The sequence below is a fragment of the Triticum aestivum genome, chromosome 6B (genome assembly GCF_018294505.1).
Source record: "Triticum aestivum cultivar Chinese Spring chromosome 6B, IWGSC CS RefSeq v2.1, whole genome shotgun sequence".
NCBI lineage: Eukaryota > Viridiplantae > Streptophyta > Magnoliopsida > Poales > Poaceae > Triticum > Triticum aestivum.
This window is the reverse complement of record NC_057810.1, coordinates 165146284-165159757: the sequence shown is the minus strand read 5'-3', so window position 1 is coordinate 165159757 and position 13474 is coordinate 165146284.

Here is a 13474-nt window from a genome sequence, read left to right as displayed (position 1 = left end):
TCACCATAGACCTACGAGTCCATAGCTAGTAACTAGATGACTTCTTCCCTTTCTTTGATCTTCAATACAGGGTTCTCCTTGATCTTCTTGGAGTTCTATCCGATGTAATCTTCTTTTGTGGTGTGTTTGTTGAGATCTGATGATTTCTGGCTTTATGATCGGAATATTCGTGAGAAGTAATTGGGTCTTTTATGAAATTTATTATGCATGATTGTTATATCTTTGTATTCCGATCTATCCGTTTCGTTTGGCCAACTAGATTGATTTATCTTCAGTGGGAGAGGTGCTTTGTGATGGGTTCAATTTTGTGGTGCTCTATATCCCAGTGATAGAAAGGGACAATACACGTATTTCTATGGTTGTCATTAAGGATAAAACAATGGGGATTATTCATATTGATTGAGTTTACTTTGTCTACATCATGTCATCTTGCTTAAGGCATTACTCTATTTCCATACTTAATACCATAGATGTATGCTGGAGTAATACTAGTAGATGTAGGCATGAGTCGGTCTACTTGTCTCATACATGATGCCTATATACATGATCATTATCTTGGATATCTTCATAACTATGCGCTTTTCTATCAATTGCCCAACAGTAGTTTGTTCACCCACTGTATACTACGTGTTTGAGAGTGAAGCCTCTAGTGAAAACTATGGCCCCGGGTCTACCTTTATCATATTACAAAAAACTAAAATTTCTTTGCTGCAATTTTATTTCTTTTCTTTTATTTTGCAATTTATCCATCTACCTATACAAGATTTGGTCCTTGCAAGTAACGAGTTCAATGGGATTGATAACCCTCTTGTCTGCGTTGGGTGCAAGTATTTGCTTTTGTGTGTGCATGTGTTGTTCACAAGGCTTTGCATGATTCTCCTATTGGTTCGATAAATCCTGGTTCTCACTAAGGGAAATACTTATCTCTACTGTACTACGTCTCGCCTCCTCTTCGGGGAAAATTCCAACGCAGCTCACAAGTAGCAAGCATCTACAACTTATTTTAGTGCATCCTTTGCAGGAGGATCACCTAGGGCTGATCCAACACATACTCCTTCTTTGCACTTCTGAGAACAAATCTCAGGTTTCGGATCCAATCCGCATAGTTTCCACCATTAGCAACCAACTTTTCTTTCTCTAACATAGGGGCTAAGTTGAACATATTGCGAGCCATTGATCTACAATGATAAACACAAATATACATTTAGACATAATTTACATAATTAATTTTGCACTAGTGTTTAAATATTTTTAATATAAATTGCACTCCTGTGACGCCCCCGATTCGACCATACACTAATCATACACGCAAATGTGTATGATCAAGATCAGGGACTCACGGAAAGATATCACAACACAACTCTAAACACAAATGAAAGAATACAAACTTTATATTACAAGCCAGGGCCCTCGAGGGCTCGAATACATAGCTCGATACACAAGAGTCAGCGGAAGCAACAATATCTGAGTACACACATAAGTTAAACAAGGATGCCTTAAGAAGGCTAGCACAAAAGCAACACGATCGAAGAGGCAAGGCCTCCTGCCTAGGACCTCCTAACTACTCCTGGTCGTCGGTTGTCTCCATGTAGTAGCATACGTTGGCGGTGGCATCTGGCTCCAGGGATCCACCATCTGGTTGCATCAATGGAAATAAGAAAGAAGGGGGAAAGGGGTAGCAAAGCAACCGTCAGTACTCATCCAAAGTACTCGCAAGCATCAGATCTATACTAAGTATGCATTTGTATCAAATGGAAGGTTTGTATCTGTGGATTGAACTTCAAAATGCTAGAATATAGGGGGAAGGACTAGCCTATTGAAGACTAGCATCTTCAAGCAGCTCCAAGCATCTTGCATCATGTAGAAGAGTAAATAATAGCATTTTAATATTTAACAAACATGTTGTAGAATCAACGCCCAGAGATCCTTCCCCGACTCCCTACGGAAAAGCAATCTCGGAGCCACATATCCATCACATATCTCAAGTATTCATTTCTAGTTATATAAGATCAGGATAAAATATTGAACGTCCGTTACCGTGGACACAACTATTAATAGATAATTTTCCCTGCAGGGGTGCACCACATTACCCAACAAGCTTGATTACTTTGGCCGGACACACTTTTCTGGGTCAATGCCCGGCCTCGGAAGATCAACACGTCGCAGCCCTACCTAGGCTCAACAGAGAGGTCCCCGCCAATCTACATCCTAAGCACTCCGAGGTCTTGGGCCCATCGCCCATTGCACTCCGGGTCGTTGCGAGCAGGGCGGATCCAGGCTCCACCACTACAGGATGTTGTCCGCCCAGCCGTGCCGCACTGCTGAACTGGACGTCTGACAAAGCTTCGGCTGATACCGCGACGCCGAGGCCCATAACTATTCCCGCGTGGTGGTTAGTGCGTAAAGGCCAGAGGCCAACTCAGAACAAATACCCAAATCATTAGTGCGTTGGGAGCTCACGAAGACGAGTAGAGACTCACGATCAATGTGACCCCGTCGCCCTGTCTCGTGGACTTACGGCAAGGGCCCGGAATGCCCGGCCATGCCACGTAATTATCTCGCGGATGCTCTCCGGGCTCGCCCGACTTTCACATCAACTCACGAGTACCCCTCAGGGCCGGCCCGACTTCATCAATGGTCTCAAGTAAAACCCGGGTAACCGTGTGTCCAAAACATCAAGGGGGAAACCCGAGGAATCACCCTCGATGGATTCCACTCGATGTAATGATCAAGGTGAACGTGGGAGGAATCACCCTCGAGGTCCACACTTGAGAGGTTGCATGACAAAATCATGTCGAGGGTGGTGAAGGAGGAATCACCCTCAATGACCACGATCGAGTAGCTACACTACAGAGTTATCATCAGGAGTGCATTACGAGGTATCACCCTTGGCACTCAATAGTATCTCTACAGAGCCGGGCAACAAAGTGGGGTGTGATGTGATGTGAGGTGTCGGGCTCTGGTCATCGATCACGTTGATCTAGTCATCAATGATGAAGCAAGGGCAACAAGGACAAGGTGGGGGTCACTGATGGATCACTAACCAACCGATACTAAGCAGTTTAGGATAAGCAGGTAAGGTACAACAGCAGGTACAAAAGCAGGCTATGCATCAGAATAGGAGTAATCAATTACAGTAGCAAAATCTAATGCAAGCATGAGAGAATGGAATGGGCGATATCGGGATGGTCAAGGGGGGGCTTGCTTGGAAGCTCCGCTGAAAGGGAAGAAGGGTCGTCGTTGACGTAGTCGATCACAGCGGCATCAGCGGTGGTCTCGGGGTCTACCGGGGAGAATAGGGGGAAGAACCAGTAAATATAGAGCAAACAAGAGCAATACTATGCATGACAAGACAAAAAACGGTGCTAGGGGTGTTCTAGCACTACATGCTACCAGTGAAGGGGGACAACATCCGGGAATGCTTTCCCGAAGTTTTGTATTTTCGGGCAAACGAACCGGAGGGGGAAGGTTGGATGTTCGCTATGCTAGGGACGTGTGACAGACGAATAGAGGGTGTATCCAGATTCGTCTCGTTGTTCTGAGCAACTTTCATGTATAAAACTTTTTCAACCGAGTTACGGATTATTTATTAAGATTTTTCCAAGTTTTAGCAATATTATGAAATTATTATTAATTCGAAATTAATGATTAAAAGCTAGGTGCACCCAGCTCTGTGTACACAATAGTGTAAACATAGGATGACATGTGTGCTAGGGGATCCAGTTGACCAATCAAACTTTGACTGGTCAACAGGGGTGGGGCCCCCTGACATTCTCTGATTTACTAATTAACAGTTTTAATGAATTAATTAGCAAGTTAATTAATGTTAAGTTAGTTAAGACTTAGTTGAGTTAATTAACTAATAATTATATAATCTTTTAACTCTCTAATTTTTGTTTTAACGGGGGGCTGTGGGCCCCGTCATTCAGTGGCACTGGGGCCATAGCGGGCAGGCGTAACGGGCGCTAGGCACCTGCATGCTTGGGCGCACGCCCAGGGGCGCGGCAGGGGCGACTGGCGATGGCCGGCGGGCAGGGGCTGGCGAGAATGGCCTCCGGCACGGGGCAAACGGCGGATGGACGCGGCCAGCTGAAAGGATCGATATAGTTGACTAGAGGGGGGCGTGAATAGGCAACTAACAATTTTTAGCTTTTCTTTACCAAATTAAACTTTTCATCAAAGTAGGTTGTCTAGAAATGCAACTAGGTGAACAACCTATATGATGCAACAACAACAAGCACACAAGAAATCAAGGGATATAACACAAGTAAGCTTGCAAAAGTAAATGCATGAGATAACCAAGAGTGGAGCCGGTGAAGACGAGGATGTGTTATCGAAGTTCCTTCCTTTTGAGGGGAAGTACGTCTCCGTTAGAGCGGTGTGGAGGCACAATGCTCCCCAAGAAGCCACCAGGGCCATCGTATTCTCCTCACGCCCTCACACAATGTGAGATGCCGTGATTCCACTATTGGTGCCCTTGAAGGCGGCGACCAAACCTTTACAAACAAGGTTGGGGCAATCTCCACAACTTGATTGGAGGCTCCCAATGACACCACGAAGCTTCACCACAATGGACTATGGCTCGGAGGTGACCTCAACCATATAGGGTGCTCAAACACCCAAGAGTAACAAGATCCGCCAGGGATTAGTGGGGGAATCAAATTTCTCTTGGTGGAAGTGTAGATCGGGGCCTTCTCAACCAATCCCGAGCAAATCAACAAGTTTGATTGGCTAGGGAGAGATCGGGCGAAAATGGAGCTTGGAGCAACAATGGCGCTTAGGGATGGAAGAGGTGGTCAACTAGAGGAAGAAGACACCCCTTATATAGTGGAGAGACAAATCCAACCGGTATCCACTTACTCAGCCCGTGACCTGCGGTACTACCGCTCCAGACAAGCGGTACTACCGCATGGGCTCACGGTACTACTGCGGCGAACCGCGATACTACCGCTGCAACGGCAGGAGCTAGTCCAGGCTAGAGCCACCAAGGCTGAGAGCGGTACTACCGCTGACGCGGTACTACCGCTCCCCCTTGCGGTACTACCGCAAGGCCAGAATGGACTAGCCTGGGAAGGGCACGGATGAATAAAAATACATCGGTGCCTACTTCCGCTGAATATCAAATAGTGCAAAAATCCGACACGATACTACCGCACCTGGCATGTGGTACTACCGCGCAGGGAGCGGATGTAAAGAATTACATCTGCCCCTACTTCCGCTCGTGTTACTGAGCCAGACCAAGACTCACGGTACTACCGCGCGCATGGGGCGGTACTACCGCGTGGGGAGCGGATGTAAAAAATTACATCCGCCCCTACAGCCACACAAGAGGCTGAGTCTGGTTTGAGGCCACGGTACTATAGCTCCATAGGAGCGGTACTACCGTGTGTGCCTACGGTACTACCGCAAGGGCTTGCGGTACTACCGCAGGGGCCTGCGGTACTACCGCTCCTAGGAGCAGTACTACCGCTTGCCTCAGAATAGCAACACTAGGAATCCTTCTTTTTGCATAACAATGAAGATAACAGAGGATGCTCCAAAGCGCAAAGGGAAAGGCGGTGCAAAGGGAGAAAACATGTACGTGATGATTCCACCCGAACCTTTCCACCGCGGACCCCCTCTTAATAGTATGGCTATCCTACGACTCAAATCCACCAAAAGAGACATAGAACACCGCCGTCTCCAATAGTCTTCAAGGGGTACCAAACCGTCTTGTGCCTCGCGATGAAGCGACTGAAATACTCAAGGCCCACGATTAGTCCGCAAAAGCATTGTCATCAATCACCAAAACACCTTAGGGATAAAAATGCCCTTACAATCTTCCCCTTTTTGGTGGACTGATGATAATACGGGATTTGCACAAAGGGAAAGAATATAGCACATAAGCAAACCCCACATCTCTAAAATATAGACGAGCTCCCCCTAGATGCGTGCTAGAGAGTAAAGTGCTTTGGACTGCACAGCACGTATACTAGGATCAACACTCCCCCTATATTTTATAGACAAAGCATATCTTGCAACAATAAGGCTAACACTAAACAAGATAGTAAATATGAGCATAACATAAATAGCACAATATAACATAAGCTCAATAAGGTAATAAGGAACCATAGAGTGCATATGTCTTACACAATATGATAGACCAAGTCTCACGAGCAAACTAAACCAAAGCAAGCAAGGTTCAACGGAACAAACACGAGCAAAGCAAACACAAGCACGACACAAGACTCTCGCAAATCCCTACACTCTCTCCCCTTTGGCATCGAGACACCAAAAAGGCAGAGAGGACACCTACACACAAGTGGTGGCTCAAGCAGAGTAATCAGACGCAAGGTCCTCGTCAGACTCGGAAACAGGAATGGTCTCCTCGACGTCCTCCTCAGAACCAGTCCACTTGAAGCCTTGTTTCACCATTCACTCAGCCTCTGGAGTGATGCGATCCTCAGAACCGCCAGAAACATCCTCTCCAAACAGGCTCATGATCTTCTTGTCACGGCAGCGACTCTCCTTGGAGGCAACATGAGTCCTGTACTGCCCCTTTGCCTACATGCAGAACAAGGTCTTCATCTTGTTCTTCAGCCTGTTAGCCCAAGATGGCTCAGAGGTGGGAGGGGTGTAACCCTCAGAGCTGATCTCATCTACTGACTCCTCCTCATCCTCATCTGCATCCACATCCATGGCTGCCGCAGCCTCAGCACGAGAAGTGGTGTTAGCCCACTGAGTCTTGAAGCGGAGCCGGATGGACTCATGTTGAATCCAATCAGGGGCCTCAAAGTCATCCTGAGGGTAGAGCTTCTCCCAAGTTGCTGAGATCAACTGAAACAGATATGGTCCATAGATGGGGACCTTGCGGTTGAAGATGGCAAACCGAAGCTCACACCACATGATATGTGAGACATCAAGTGGTAGCGTCTGAGAGTTGCGCGCTTCTTCACAAGGGAGCAGCATGTCCACAAGATAGGCATGCACCTTGTCCTTGTCCCCAATGCGTGGGAAGAGAGAGTTGCGGAAGATTCGGTACATGATGTCAAGAAAGGAGTTGAGCACCCAAGAATACTTGCCATTGGAGAGCTTCTTCTCAACAAGGAAGGGCTGAAGCTTGTTCTTGTTGGCTGACTCGGGATTGGCATGAGGACGAACACCTTGGGGTGTGGCGAGGCCCTCATCCAAAACACCAAGCAAAGTCATGAACTCCTTCCATGAAGCCGTCAGCTGCCGACCATTGGTCATCCAAGTCATCGTCCGGTCCTCATTAGGATGAAAGTACACCAAGGCTAAGAACCGAGCCACAATCTCCGGATCATAGTCTTTATGAGAAGAAATGATATGCTCAATGCCAAACTGCTCCACTAGATCCAGAGCCTCACCAAAGTATGCCCGATGCTTCTCTTCCTCATATGATGCATGTCAATCCAGTGCACATCCACATAGATATTCCTCTTGGCCTTGATCACATCCAGATAAATGAGATTCTGCTGCTTGGTCCAGAACAACTCATTCCCTCGAAGGTTGGCACGAGGATTCACATAGGGATTGATCTTCCTTCGAGAGATGAACTCAGCAAGCGGCATCGCATCCATACCCATGACGGGTTCCTTGTCCTTTGTGGCGGTGGTCTTGGTCCTGCGTTGGGGGGCACTGGAGCCCTCAGGAGCTTCATCTTGATTGCGCAGATGCTTGGAGCCCGTGTCACGGCTTGTATTGGAACATCGAGCAGGAGCACCTGAGCCACACACCACAAAACAAACATGCAAGAAACGCGAGAAGGATCAGTGCAAAGAACGCAGCAAAACAGTGAAACAAGTAGAATTCGCACTTGATAATTGCCACATGATAGATTTGACAGCAACTGTAGCACTGCTTAGTCGCTTGGTACTAAAACATTAGTGCCGCTCCAAGTCATGGTAGTACCGCGCGCGTGGTAGTACCGCGCTGGAGGTACGGTATTACCGCATGGGCGGTAGTACCACGCCGGAGGTGGGGTAGTACCGCGCGGTTTCAGATTCGAAACAGCAAGTGGATCTGGGAACTACCATGACGACAAAGCGGTACTACGGTCGATCAAATCTACCATGGGGCAACATATCATGTACAATCTCTACGCATTACTACTCTCCTCCATCCTACTCTTGCAAAGATTTAGCCTAAAATATCAAGAACAACTAGAATCTCCCCGAAAACCTAGAAGCAAAGGAACAAACCAAAAAGAGAGGGATTTGGGGAAAGACCTTGTTCCATGGAAAGAGGAAATGGTGGGGAATGATCCCACCGGTCAGAATCCGAGGAGAGCAGCCGGAGAGGGAGATCCGGCGAGGGTCTCCGGCGCCGTTCGTGGGCAGGAGAGAGAGAGGCGGCGTGGGAAGAAGGAGTGAATGGGTATGGGGGAGTTGGAACTCCCCCTGCCCGCTCTTAACCCCCACACGCTCGCTACACCATGGTAGTACCGTGCATCATTGTGGTAGTACCGCCCAGGCGGAAGTACCGTGTCATGGGCGGTAGTACTGCTCCACCAGCGGCAGTAAAAAATTACTGTCGTGCTGGTTGCGGTAGTACCGTGTCCTTGCGGTAGTACCGTGGCAGACCACGGTAGTACCGTGAACCCAAGAAAATGCAGTTTCAAGCACAGGAGAAAACAACTTTGCACGGAACCTTCAAGAGAACACACACACCAACGAGCTAACAAGCGAGACACTGCAAACAAACAAGAGATAACAAAGACCAAAACGAGACACAACCTCTCCAAGGAGGGGGTGGTGGCCGGAGCCACCTATGTTTGAGTTGATTGGTATGGCACCGCGAAGAATTATCCTTGGGCCCATGACCAAAACTCGTCTTTGAAGCACATGTACCATCAAAAATGGCTAATGTGAAAGAGTTGATCAATTTATGCATAATGGGGGGAGGGAGAGTTCATTGATAGAACAACACTCCCCCTATGTCCATGCCTACACCTAAACTAGACAACTATTTGCGTGTGGTGGGGTGTGCAAGGGTTCAAGCCACATTGCTCGATTGAATGATATTTAGCTCATGCCTTAACTCGCGAAATCTTGCTTCATCCAAGGGCTTCGTGAAAATATCTGCAAGGTTATCATGAGTGTTGACATACTTGAGCTCAATCTCCCCTCGCCTAATATGATCCCGGATGAAGTGATACCGAATCTCAATATGCTTCGTCTTGAAGTGTTGCACCGGGTTGAGAGAAATCTTGTTGACACTTTCATTGTCACACCAAAGAGGCACTTTGTCACAAATGACACCGTAATCCTTTAAAGTTTGCCTCATCCATAAGAGTTGTGCACAAAAACTACCGGCCGCCACATACTCCGCTTCGGTGGACGAGAGAGACACACAACTTTGCTTCTTAGAAGACCAACTCACCAAAGAGCAACCAAGAAATTGGCACCCTCCGAAAGTGGACTTCCTATCCACTTTGTCTCCTGCCCAATCAGAATCCATATATCCTTCAAGCTTGAAGTTTGCTCCTCTTGGGTACCATAAGCCAAAGTTTAGGGTATGAGCCAAATATCGGAAGATTCGCTTGACCGCCACAAAGTGGCTTTCCTTCGGTGCGGCTTGAAACCGTGCACACATTCCCACACTCAACATGATATTCGGTCTAGATGCACAAAGGTAAAGCAAGGATCCAATCATGGAGCGATATACCTTTTGATCCACTGCTTTACCATTGGGATCAATGTCAAGTTGGCACTTGGTGGGCATTGGAGTAGTAGCCGGCTTGACATCACTTAGCTTGAATCTTTTTAGCATGTCTTGAGTGTATTTGGCTTGGTTGATGAAGGTACCTTCTCTTCTTTGCTTGATATCGAACCCAAGGAAGAACTTCAACTCTCCCATCGAAGACATCTTGAACTCAGAGGTCATGAGAGCGGCAAATTCCTCATTGAAAGTTTTGTTAGGGGAACCAAATATAATATCATCAACATATAGTTGGCACACAAACAACTCCCCTTTGACCTTCTTAGTAAAAAGAGTGGGATCGATTTTCCCAACTTCAAATCCACGATCTTGCAACAACTCGGTAAGGTGGTCATACCACGCACGTGGGGCTTGCTTAAGGCCATAGAGTGCCTTATCGAGTTGATACACATGATCGAGGAAGTAGGGATCCTCGAACCCGGGGGGTTGCTTGAGATAAACCAACTCGTTAATAGGACCATTAAGAAAAGCACTCTTCACATCCATTTGTTGTAACTTAAAGTTGTGATGGGAAGCATAAGCAATCAACAAACGAATGGATTCAAGGCGAGCAATCGGAGCAAAGGTTTCACCGTAGTCGATACCCTCGACTTGGGAGTAGCGTTGTGCTACCAATCTTGCCTTGTTGTGAACTATGGTCCCATGAGCATCTTGCTTGTTCTTGAATATCCACTTGGTTCCAATGACATTGTGGTTTCCCGATGGCCTTGGCACCAATCTCCACACTTTTTTGTATTCAAAGTTGTTGAGTTCTTCATGCATGGCATTGATCCAATACGGATCTTCGAGCGCCTCATAGAACTTTTGGGGTTCAACACAAGAGACAAACGCGTGATGTTCACAATAGTTTGCTAATTGTCTACGAGTGCTTACCCCCTTTCTTAGGCTTCCAACCACATTTTCCATGAGATGACCTTTGGTGGTGAGCTTGGAAGCAATCTTCGCGGCACGACGCTCTAACTCCTCCTCGGATGTGGAAGGAGGAGGGGTAACTTGATCATCTTGAGCACTGTCTTGAGCTTGTTCTTGGTCTTGAACTTGCTCGAGGGGGAGAACTTGACCTTGGGCATCATTTGTTGGTTCACCACCATCTTGAGGTTCATCTTGCCCTTGGTCTCGTTCGAGAAGTTGAGGGCCTTCACTTTGTTCTTCGGAAGCGTGTGAGTCTTGGGGTGGTGATGGCTCCACTTGAGCGGAGCATTGTCCTTCTCCTTCGGTCACAAGGGGTTCCTCAATGGGTAGGATATGACCAACACCCATTCTTCTTATGGCTTGGGGAGGAATTTCATCACCTACATCACAAGTACCACTTTGCTCCACTTGGGAGCCGTTATTCTCGTCAAACTCTATGTTACACGTCTCCTCAATGAGTCCGGTGGACTTGTTGAGGACACGGTAAGCATGAGAGTTTGTAGCATAACCAACAAATATGCCCTCATAAGCTCTAGCCTCAAATTTAGACAAACGAACACCTTTCTTGAGAATGAAACACTTACACCCGAACACCTGGAAGTACTTGAGGTTGGGCTTGTTACCGGTAAGTACTTCGTAAGGAGTCTTGTTCAAGCCTTTGCGAAGATAGAGCCGATTGGATGCATGACATGTTGTGTTGATGGCTTCGGCCCAAAAGTTGTATGGAGACTTGAACTCTGCCATCATGGTCCTTGCCGCATCCATCAACGTCCGGTTCTTCCTCTCCGCGACACCATTTTGTTGAGGGGTATATGGTGCAGCATATTGATGCTTGATCCCCTCATCACTAAGAAACTCATCCAAGGTGTAGTTCTTGAACTCGGTGCCGTTGTCACTTCTTATTGTCAAGATCTTTGCATCATGTTGACGTTGAGCTTCATTTGCAAAGTCGATGACGGTTTGTTGAGTCTCACTCTTCCTCTTGAAGAAGTATACCCAAGTGTATCTTGAATAATCATCCACAATCACCAAGCAATACTTTCTACCTCCAAGACTATCAAAGGATGGAGGCCCAAAGAGATCCATGTGAAGGAGCTCCAAGGGTCTCTTCGAGTAGATGATAGTCGTGGGAGGGTGAGCCTTCTCATGAAGCTTTCCTTCGATACAAGCACTGCAAGCACGATCTTTGGCAAAACTAACATTTGTTAGTCCACGGACATGGTCCCCCTTGAGAAGACTTTGCAAAGATCTCATATTGACGTGGGCTAAACGGCGATGCCAAAGCCATCCCACATCAACTTTAGCCATTAGGCATGTCGCGGTCTTAGTGGGTCGCTCCGAAAAGTTAATCACATAAAGACCGTTCTCGACATGCCCAACAAAGGCTACTTTAAGAGTCTTGCTCTGCAAGAGGGCCATGGTATCAATATCAAAGAAGGTGGCAAAACCCATGAGTGCAAGTTGACGAACAGAAAGTAGATTGAAAGCAAGGGACTCAACAAGCATGACTTTCTCGATCGTTAGATCATGAGAAATGACAACCTTGCCGAGACCCAATACCTTAGAAGACGAGGCATCACCCCACTCGACGTTGGTGGGCATAGAAGAAATCTTGTGCACGTCCACCACCAAGTCCTTGCTTCAGGTCGTATGATTCGTTGCTCCGCCATCGAGCAACCATGATCCCCCACCGGAAGCAAACACCTACAAGAGATCAATGCTTGGTTTTGGGTACCCATTTTGTAATGGGTCCTTTGATATTAGTAACAAGGGTCTTAGGAACCCAAATAGACCATTCAATGTACTCATAAGGAGAACCAACAAATTTAGCATAAACATGCCCATCACTAGCACGGCACAACACATAAGAAGTGTTAAAGTTGCCGGCTTTGTTGGAAGGGGTGGCATTGCCCTTTTTGACATCACCACCCTTCACATTGTTCTTCTTCTCCTTAGGAGCACCCTCTCCCTCCTTCACAAAAGTTTGCTTGAGAGGAGGAGGTCGTTTGGCCTTGTCGTTCTTCTTCTTGTTCTTGGACTTGGGTATGAACCCAACTCCTTCCTTGGCCACAACTTCCTTTTGATTGCTCAAAAGGTCATTGAGGTTCTTCTCACCTTGTATGCATGTAACAAGGCCTTTCTCATGTTGCTCTTTCAACTTGGCATTCTCCTCCATAAGATGCACATGCTCACAACATGGGTTAGTGGCATTTGCATTGTCAATTAATACCATATGAGGAAAGGTGGCTTTTTCTTTAGTTAGCTTCACTTGGAGTTGATCATAAGACTCCTTGAGGCTAGCATGAGCACTCTTCAAGAACTTGTGGGCCTTGTCGAGTATATCAAACTCCTCTTTGAGTCTAGCATGGTCAACGCCAAGTTTAGCCTTCTCGGAAGTTAGCACATGAGATACAACAAGAGCATGATCAAGATCTTTCTTTAACTTAGCATGATCATCGTTGTGTGACTCCTCAAGAGCCAAACGATGCCCATGCTATTCCTCAAGAGCATTAGAGAGATTCGATATCTCATCGGAATAGTCATGACTATGACCTTCCATCTTAGAGATGGTTTCTTCATGAGCCTCAACCATGTCATTAGCTTCACCAAGTTGTTCCAAGAGAGCAACGAAGTGCTTCTTGGATTTGCCCTTGAGCTTACTCATAAAAGACTCAAATTCATTTACTTCCTCATTAGACCCCTCACTTTCATCAATGCCATCCGTCAAGGAAGGATTAGTAATGATGGTGGTTTTGATGTTGGGGGTTACCTTGTTGGTGGCTTTAGCCATGAGACACTTGGCGGTGATGTTCTCATTGGGTGAGTCGAAGAGGGACACCCG